Genomic DNA, 8447 nt, shown 5'->3' on the forward strand with positions numbered 1-8447 from the left:
ATGTGATGAAATGTACGACCCGTACTCTCCTTCATGCCATCAACCAGGTGATGAAATGTACAACCCGTACTCTAATATCATTTGGCAACTTGCCACTCATGCCACCAACCAGGTAAAGAAGGAACTCATCTTCATGCCACCAACCAGGTGATGAAATGTACAACCCGTACTCTAATATCATTTGACAACTTACCATTCATGCCACCAACCAAGGGAAGAAGGAACTCACCTTCGTACCACCAACCAAGTGATGAAATCAACTCACCATTCATTCCACCTACCAGAAGACGAGTGGTACAACTTGTACATGTGAACTCCTAGCATTCACAAATAATCAAAAACCCTTAAGCTTGACAACTCAACTAGGGGAGCACTTATGCCTAACAAGAGTTATAGTCACCAACAAAGCCTTATTGTAAGCCAACAACAACTTCAATGCATGGCATATGAAGATCAAGTTATTCAGCATTCTTGCATCTGCTTCAAACATTTCCCCACTGTAACAATGCAAACACTACAACTCGTAGAAAGCTTCACACACTCTTGATCAAGACAGTGTAAAGCAAAATTAATTTATGGTGCCAACAAGAGCTTCATCAATGGAGGGCAACCACAATTCTCAAAAGCTTCACACACTCTTGATCAAGACAGTGTGAAGCAAAACTAATTTATGGTGCCAACAAGAGCTTCATCAATGGAGGGCAACCACAATTCTCAAAAGCTTCACACACTCTTGATCAAGACAGTGTGAAGCAAAATCAATTTATGGTGCCAACAAGAGCTTCATCAATGGAGGGCAACTATAATTCTCAAAAGCTTCACACACTTTTGATCAAGATAGTGTGAAGCAAAACCAATTTATGGTGCCAACAAGAACTTCATTAAAGGAGGGCAACCACAATTTTCAAAAGCTTCACACACTCTTGATCAAGATAGTGTGAAGCAAAACCAATTTATGGTGCTAACAAGAGCTTCATCAATGGAGGGCAACCACAATTCTCAAAAGCTTCACACACTCTTGATCAAGACAGTGTGAAGCAAAACCAATTTATGGTGCCAACAAAAGCTTCATCAATGAAGGGCAACTACAATTCTCAAACCTTCGAAGCAAATTCAAGACTGTTCGAAGCAAATTCAATTTATATGGTTCATCCAAACCTTCGACTACTACAAGGTCTGGCTTGCATCACAATCTCTTGCTTAACAATGTGGAAGCAAAATTTGTATATTTTGTCTCTCCCACATTTTCAAATTTCTAGTTTCCAAAAAAAAAAAGAAAAAAAAAGGGAAATTCAACAAAGCTTCAACTCCAAAGCTTCACCAACAAAAGCTTTATCAATGGAGGACAACTACAAACTCTCAAAAGCTTCACACTATCTTGATCAAGATAGTGTGAAGCAAAATCAATTCATGATACCCAATAAAAACTTCAACACAAAAACTTCACCTATAAAAGCTTGACCCACAAAAGCTTGACCTACAAAAGCTTCACCCACAAAAGCTTCACCTACAAAAGCTTGACTCACAAAAGCTTGACCCACAAAAGCTTGACCTACAAAAGCTTCACCCACAAAAGTTTGACCCACAAAAGCTTGACCCACAAAAGCTTCACCTATAAAAGCTTGACCCACAAAAGCTTCACCTACAAAAGCTTGACCCACAAAAACTTGACCCACAAAAGCTTCACCCACAAAAGCTTCACCTACAAAACTTCAACACAAAAACTTCACCTACAAAAGCTTCACACTATCTTGATCAAGATAGTGTGAAGCAAAATTAATTCATGGTGCCCAACAAAGCTTGACCTATAAAAGCTTCATCCACAAAAGCTTGACTTACAAAAGCTTGACCCACAAAAGCTTGACCCACAAAAGCTTCACCCAAATAAACTTCAACTTCAAAGCTTCACCTACAAAGCTTCAACACCAAAGCTTCACCTACAAAGCTTTAAAAAAAATATATAATATATATTTATTATTTTTAATTTTTTTTTCGGAAATTCGAAAATTCAAAAATTCAAAAATTTGGAAATTTGAAAAAAAAAAAAATTTCGAAAAAAAAAATTTTCAAAAAAAAAAAAAAAATTGTCTAAGCATCCTCTTCTTTGGGCCTAACAACTTTCATAACAAATATATATGAAGAAGGAGTTTTGGGCTACCACTTAGAAAGGAAATGCCTCATTCGTCAACTTCCTCGACTGGAGACTTGGGGGACTCCTACCATATGCTACTGCACCTTGATACTCGGAAGTCTCACGACCACTCAGTGACTTGGATTTTTCAAGTCTCCAAACGAGAAGTTTTCCTCACTCGGGAAATTAAGGGAGCACTACCTCAACCTACATGCTTCACTCACAAAGTTTCAACATACAAGCTTCAACAAAAGGAAAAATTCAAAGAACTTAGTGAAGAAGGCCTTGGTTTATTTAACACAATACGTTGAAATGAAGCAAAGCTTGTTTATTGATATCTCCGATAAGTTACAAATATGTACATATACATGAATCAAAATAAACAAACAAGAGGGAGCCTTCACAAAGGTTGCTCAGGAGAAGTTTCAGCAGTCGGCAGAGTCCTAGAAAGAGGAGGCATGAAAGGGTGATTATTCAGAGCCTCAGTGCTAGGCAGAACCCCAAAAGGAGGAGGAACCGAAGGTTGATCATTTGGAGCTTCATTACGCGGTACAACCCCAGAAGACGAAGGCAATAAATTCATTTGGAACAAACCCACAAACCTCTAATGATCAAGTAAAATCTGACCATCAGATTCCTGCAGCTGGTCGAGCTTCCTCTTCATGTTTGTAGCATAGTCATGTGCGAGCCTGTGCAATTGTTTATTCTCATGCTTGAGCCCTCTAATCTCCTGTTTGAGACTTATCACTTCAGCCGCCAATAATTCAACTTGGCGGGTTCGAGCAAATAGGCGTTGGGCCATATTAAACACAGAACCTGTACACTGAACACTGAGAGCCAGAGAATCCTTAACAGCCAACTCATCAGACCGTTTGGAAAGTAGTCTGTTATCTTTGAGAGTGAGAAGGTTCCTGGTTACCACCGCAGCGGTCATATCATTCTTCATTACAGAGTCCCCAACGGTAAGAGGACCAGTAGGGGATAAGAAGGATGGGCACCATATGTTGTCTTGAGAAGGCATGGCTGCCTCTTCACCAAAGTTCAAGTCAAAACGACGGTCGGATGGGCCAGACATTCTCAGAAATGATGAAGGAGAAATGAATAAATCTCTAAAGTAAGGGGAAAATTCCTACAAGCAATAACTCTCTGAATGTACTCCTTGCACATAATTGGTGCCCTTATAAAAGAATGGGCAACAGGGCCGTTGGTTCAAAAATCGAAGAGGCACCACTCTCCGGATTCCGAAGAGGCACCACTTTCCACACACAACATCAGCTCATCGGGTACCACAGATAACTTTGCCAAAGATCTCTGACAAAGTTTAGACACATAAATTTTGAAGGTCCAGCTACCCTACTATTACCCACAAGGGTAAAGGAACAACACCAGTGCTTGATAACTAGAAAGTCCTAATGTGTGTCAACCTCCGTGCTCCGTGGCAAGGCAGACTGGCAAAAATGCCCAACCTTTACTCACATTCGAGAAAACACTCCTAACAAGATTGCTTGCTAAAAAATCGAAGAGGAACCACTCTTCGAATCTCGAGAGCCAGACTCCCAACAGGATTACTTTCTCAATAATCGAAGAGACACTGCTCTTCGAATCTTAAGAGTCAGACTCCCAACAAGATTGCTTTCTCAAAAATTGAAGAGGCATTGTTCTCTAAATCTCGAGAGCCAGATCCCCGACAGGATTGCTTGTTCGAAAACCGAAGAGGCACCGCTCTCCGAACTTCGAGAGCCAGATTTCCTTGGATAAAGCTTGTCTGCAATCTTCACATGCAACATCAACTTTCCAGATACCACATACCACTTTTTCAAAGTGCTCTGACAAAGTTAAAACATGTGAAGCTTACAGCTCCCACTACATTGCTATGACCAAGAAGGGTAAAGGAATAGCATTATTACTTGCTCAAAAATTGAAGAGGCACCGCCATTCGAATCTCGAGAGCCAGACTCCCAACAGCATTATTACTTTCTCAAAAGTTGAAGAGGCACCGCTCTCCGAATCTCAAGAGCCAGACTCCCAACATGATTGCTTTCTCAAAAATCGAAGAGGCACCGCTGACACGCCCCGATCCCGATGTCCTAGGGACAAAGGGATGGTCACGTGCTGGCCGACACCCGAAGGGTGACGAAAGCCATTTATTGAGTGCAATTGCTGACAACAAGGGATAGATAAGACTTATAAATATAAGAGAATAACGAATATGTATTTAAGGAACGTGCTCAGAGCACACATCTAATCTAGAACATTAAAAGAATTAATATAAAAATTGAATGAACACAGAAGTGGGTCCTACACTGAGAGGACTCGAAGATACCGATGCGGAAGTGTCTGGATGCCGGGATTGTATGCCTCGATCCTAAATCCTGAAGGGAGCGCAAAACAAACATGAGTGGACCAATTTGATATAAATATAACAAAACAATTATCAATGTACTAACCCCCAAGTTTTATGAAAACACATATATAATGATAAACATAGGTTTTCCGAAACCTAGCATGTCGTGCAATGTCTCAAATCATAACTCATATATAATAATCACTAGTGAATTGTCCGATAACCCCCAGGCCCCATGCTGGCTCCCCGTCTCTGAGCAGACAGTCAGAGGAAAATACACTTCAGGCCCCATGCCGGCTCCCCGTCCCTGTGCTAAATAGCCAGAGGAAACACACTCCAGGCCCTATGCCAACACCAAACCGTCGCCCGGGACGGACCGGAATCTATTCCTATATCCCGTAGCGGAAAGGACCACTAGGTAAGTACAAAACCATTGAACATATATATTGAAAAACAACTTCATAGTATAAAGTCATCCATCATCTATACTATAAAGAGGTGTTCGAAACATGTTCTAAATATCATATCGTCATCCATCAGATATTCTATAAGAACACGGGTTATAGGAAAAATAATAATAATTTAAAGTAGCCTCAATAAACATGTTATCTCACAAAACGTTTCATAAAACGTAATCATCAAATCATGCTTTTTATGTATGCATTTCTACTATAAAACATGCATTTTAGAAGGGGTCCACTCACAGTACTTAGTTGCCAAATGCTGCGCCACTAGCGAAGACGGAAACGTCACAATAATTGCCCCTAAGCACATAAATGGTACAATAAATAAAACTATATAATAGAAATTGAATTTGAGAAAAGGGACATTGGAAACGGATCCAGAACGTCGAATTACCCTAAGAAGGGTTTGAATTAAATAAAATAGGGAATTTGGAATTGGATGGGTTTAGGGCTTTAAAGGATTTGGGTTATAAAGGGTTTAGGGTGAAAATGTGTGGTTTGGGCCTAAGCCCAAACACACACACGCACCACACAAACACACACATGCACGGCATGCACATGCATGCAAGCATGCATATACACACACGTACGCATGCACTTAAACACACACACACACACAAACCACAAAGGCCTTAAGGCCTCACACAAGGACCGGGCTTTAAGCCCTTTCACTCAAAACCGGCCCAAGGCCCTTTGGGCTGCTGAAAATAAATAATTAAATAGAATAAAAACGGGCTGGGCTAGGCAGGGAAGGCCCAAAGCCTTGGGTTTTGGTGGGTCGCCGGATCCAATGGGAGAGAAGGCCGGAAATTCGGCCGGAAAACCATCCCACTTTAGACGGCCATAACTTTAACAATACTCAACAAAATCAAGCGAAACAAAAACGAAAGTTATAGCCCTTGAAGAGAAGAAGAGAAAGGTACCTCACACGACGTCTAACTCGCCGTGGTTTGGCCGGAAAACGCCTTGAAAGCCGTCGGACTCGCCGGAAACTGGGTAAGATTCAAATGAGTATAACTTTTCCAATACTCAACGAAATTGAGTGAAACAAAAAGGAAAGTTGTACTACTCGACGAGACGAAGAGATTGATACCTTGCACGTCGGCCAACTCGTCGTGGTTTGGCCGGAAATGGCCTCGAAAGGGGCGGTGCTCGCCGGAGCTTACTCCGTGTCGTCGAACTCGCAGGGCAGGGTCCGGGGTTCGTTGCGAGCCTCTCTTCGATGGTGACTCGGTCCTAGTGAGTCCAGGGGAAGAGAGAGAGCCGAGAGACAGACAGAAGAAGGAAGAAAAGAAAACAGAAAAGAAGAAGAAGAAAGAAGGGAGTTCACGGGGGAAGGACAGAGAGAGAAGGAAGAGTGACGGGAATGGGGGACACAAAAACAGAAGGTGGGTCCCTTGGGCACATCAATTAAGAATTAAAAACCATTTTAAAATAAAATGGGGGTGAGGTGTTACAACCGCTATCTGAATCTCGAGAGCCAGATCCCCGACAGGATTGCTTGTTCGAAAACCGAAGAGGCATAACTCTCTGAACTTTAAGAACCAGATTTCCTTGGATAAAGCTTGTCTGCAATCTTTACACGCAACATCAGCTTTCCAGATACCACATACCATTTTTTCAAAGTGCTCTGACAAAGTTAAAACACGTGAACCTTGCAGCTCCCACTACATTGCTACGACCAAGAAGGGTAAAGGAATATCACTACTACTTGTTGTTAGGGAGACTCCTATATATGTCGACCTCCATCCTCCACAGCCAGGGAAACCTGCAAATAAAAAAAAATGCTCAACTTTTCTTCACATCCGAGAGGGCATTCTCAGCAGAGTCTCTCAAAATACTCAACTTATTTTCCTCCCGATAATACCTCTGCAAACAAGCCACACCAAAGCAAGAGTATCTCATATCATCAGGGTTAAAAGCAAGAGTATCCCATATCATGCTTTTTCCCTGTCTTTTCCTTTGGCCTTGTTCTTACCTGTAAGACAAGGAGAAAGAGAGCAATCAGTCAGCACTTTGAATCAAGCTTCTAGTCAAGAACTGACTGCCTGGAACCTCTTGCCTGATTACTTACTTGGCATTGCTCTCGAGTACTCATCTTCAACATTTTATGCTTCCAGAGAAGATACCACATCTGCCTGAAGAACAGATAGGGCAAGTGAGAAGGATACAAAGAAGCATGTGGAGACAAGTGTAACAGAACACGTGCCGATACATCCACTACTTTGTCAACAGCAAAAGTATCCCATATCATTAAGGTCAAAAACGTACTCTAGATTTGATGGACTTGTTTTGACCTTCAAATTCTTGAGTCGGTCTTATACTTTGGAGGGAACCAGAAAACCCTCTGGCCCAGTTCATGAATAAGCCTGTGGAAAGTTACTTCTTCAAAAGCAAAAGTATCTCATATCGTCTCTTCTCCATTTGCTTCTCCTTATCCTTGGTGCTATTTACGACACAAGGAGAAGAAGAACAATCAACCGGAAGCCGAAGTCGAACCTCCGATCCAGGTTGCTTGCTTGGAAGTCTGATTGCTTACCTTGTCTGTAGGGTTTGTATCGCACTTGACCAAGCCCGAAACTACAAGTAAGCTTCAAGTGAAATTGATACATTACCTTGTGCATCTTCATCGGTTAAAGATACCACCCCTGGATGGAGGAAAAGTACTTCTAAAGAAGATGCTACATCTACATATGAGACAGATAAGGCAAGTGAAAATGATACCACACTTCGGTACTTAGAAGTTTCGTGATTACTCAATGGCTTGGATCTTGCAAGTCCCCAACCGAGGAGCTTCCCTCACTCGGGAACTTAGGGGAGCATTGTTTGTACCATACTTGACCAATCCCGAAACTACTGAGCACCAGTCAACGTTATACTGTCAAGGACCCAGAAGAGTTTCCCTCAAACCAGGAGGCCAATCATAGTGTGACACATGTCAACATCAGAAGCCAATCACAACACGACACGTGTCAATGTCAGAATGAAACTAGAAATTCTCTTCTATAAATAGAGATCATTCTCTCACAATATTTCCTAATGTCATTTATACTAAATCATTCACTTGTACTCATTAAAGGAGGGCTTGAACCTATGTAATTGTGTAAACCCTTCACAATTAATGAGAACTCCTCTACTCCGTGGACGTAGCCAATCTGGGTGAACCACGTACATCTTGTTTGCTTCCCTATCTCTATCCATTTACATACTTAACCTTACTAGTGACCGGAGCAATATAGAGAAGGTCACAAACTTAACACTTTTTGTTGTACCAAAGTCCTCACTGATTTTATGCATCAACAGATATTATGTGTGAAATGGGTTCAATCCTGTTCACCCGCATACTCTTTTGATTAGGCACTTTTAGGTTTAAATTTATTCACATCCCCTCTACACTACATTTTATGTCTTCGCACTCTCCAGGTGTCGGCCAGCGCAACTCGATGGGGAGTCCAAGTGGACATTCCGGGTCGGGATGTGTCACTAAGGGTTTTAATTAACTATCTTA

General features: G+C 41.7%; 1 long non-coding RNA gene across 1 annotated transcript; it reads right to left on the reverse strand.

The window, feature by feature from the left end:
- Window positions 1–4324: 4324 nt before the first annotated feature.
- On the reverse strand, window positions 4325–6270 carry LOC126591985 (uncharacterized). Its single transcript, XR_007612558.1, has 4 exons — window positions 6033–6270; window positions 5863–5931; window positions 5180–5239; window positions 4325–4503 (listed from the first exon to the last, which is right to left on the reverse strand). It is a non-coding gene; the product is annotated as an uncharacterized LOC126591985 (long non-coding RNA).
- Window positions 6271–8447: the final 2177 nt, after the last annotated feature.

Source organism: Malus sylvestris, chromosome 12, assembly GCF_916048215.2.
Source record: "Malus sylvestris chromosome 12, drMalSylv7.2, whole genome shotgun sequence".
NCBI classification, from domain to species: Eukaryota; Viridiplantae; Streptophyta; class Magnoliopsida; order Rosales; family Rosaceae; genus Malus; species Malus sylvestris.